The sequence below is a fragment of the Dendroctonus ponderosae genome, unplaced genomic scaffold, assembly GCF_020466585.1.
Source record: "Dendroctonus ponderosae isolate FM_Combo_2020 unplaced genomic scaffold, Dpon_F_20191213v2 Dpon_F_20191213_3, whole genome shotgun sequence".
Lineage (NCBI taxonomy): Eukaryota > Metazoa > Arthropoda > Insecta > Coleoptera > Curculionidae > Dendroctonus > Dendroctonus ponderosae.
Genome location: NW_026018508.1, coordinates 20,147 through 21,844, shown reverse-complemented (window position 1 = coordinate 21,844; position 1,698 = coordinate 20,147).

Sequence of the window (1,698 nt, the reverse complement as noted above, 5' to 3'; positions counted from 1 at the left end):
GAAATTTGAAATTTCGATATTCTTTAGAAAATATTTGACTCGAAAGACATGGGAAGTTTCATAAAAATCGCCAAAAATCCTGATTTTTGTCAGCTCGGTAAAAATTCGCTTAATTTTGGAAGTAGCGACTGAACTGCATTCCCTCCCAAAAAAAATAGGATTTTCGGAACTCGCGCAAGTGGAAATTTGAAATTTTGACAACCTTTAGAAGACACTTGACGCGAGGGACGGCCTACTATTTTCATGTAAGTTGCCCAAAGTCGCGATTTTTTCTAATTTGATAAATATCGGGTCTATTAATGGCAGTTTCGACTCGACTGCGTTCTCTCCGTAAAGAAAACTTCGGATCTTCCAAACCAGGGCAAGAAGCGATTTCGAAGTCTCACAATGGTTTGAAGACARWTGACTCTAAAAGACGCTGAAAGTTGCATAAAAATMACCAAATATCTTGTTTTTTTTGGCATTTTTTTTGATGTTCGACTTGAATAGGTTGCCTCCTTAAAACAGTCGGGTCTTTCAACTGACAGTCACAATGCGATATTCGCTAAATCTTTTGAAAACTTTTGACTTTAAATACGCTGAGAGTTTTATAAAAATCTTCAGTCCTGATTTTTGTCCAGCTGGGTAAATACAGATGCATACAATACAATACAATGCCAGTGCTCGAAACTAAAGCATTTGTGACTTTGCAATTTGCTCCATCTGTAGAAGACGCATGGATTTAATAAGGGTGAAAGTTTTATAAATATTAACTGGATGCTAGATTTACTAYAGCTTGGCAAATATCAGTTTCAGAATGAAACTTTTTACAGGACTGSGTTCCACCCTTMAAARATTGCAACTCAAATGAAAACAACTAGCAATTGGACATTTTCACGATTTTTAGCAGACACTGGGYTCGYCAGGTGCTGAAATTYTCGACAAAATCAAGCGAAACTTGCGATTTTTACGAAATTGGTAAATATCGGTTTATTAATGGATAACTCTACTCAAMTGCGGTSTTTCTTTTAGAAAGCCGAATCTTTCAAACCACCGCAAGTAGCACTTTGAGATTTTCATAATCCTTAGCGGATACTTGACTGGAAATTCGCTGAAAGTTCATAAAAATTTGCGAAAAGTCTGATTTTTTGCACGCTTTAACAGCGCTTTCTGCTTAAAAAATTCGCATCGTCCAACCGGCAAAGAACCACAGGAACTTTCAACGGACAAACAGCTACAACTCGAGCGCATGAATTTAAAGCGTTTCACGCGATGAAACAGCTTTCAATATTCTAAGAGCCTCTAGAACTTTGAATATATGAATCGCCGCGTTGTGAGGAGGATGCAATCCAGAATACCTTTTGTTCCGGTTGGAGAAAAATTTCGATCAAGGACGTGACCGAGCAAATAATGGCCCGAGTGGACTGTCCCATCCAGCCGCTCAACGATGAAGAGGTGCTGGACTGGAAGAGGCCGCCGAAGAAGATTAGAAGTACAAAATCGCGACCCGCAGGGAGCTGCAAAGCAAGTTTCTGACCATGATGAAGCAACGCGAACTGGACAAAGTCAAGGAAGAGGAAGACTTGCAGGCGGAAGCCGAACGACAACGAATACTTTTWGGTTTTACTTGAACTTTAGTCAATTTAAAGTTTAAAGGCATTCCAGGAAGAAGAACGAAGACCGCTTGATGAACTGGAAGGCCAAAGGACACGCTCATCA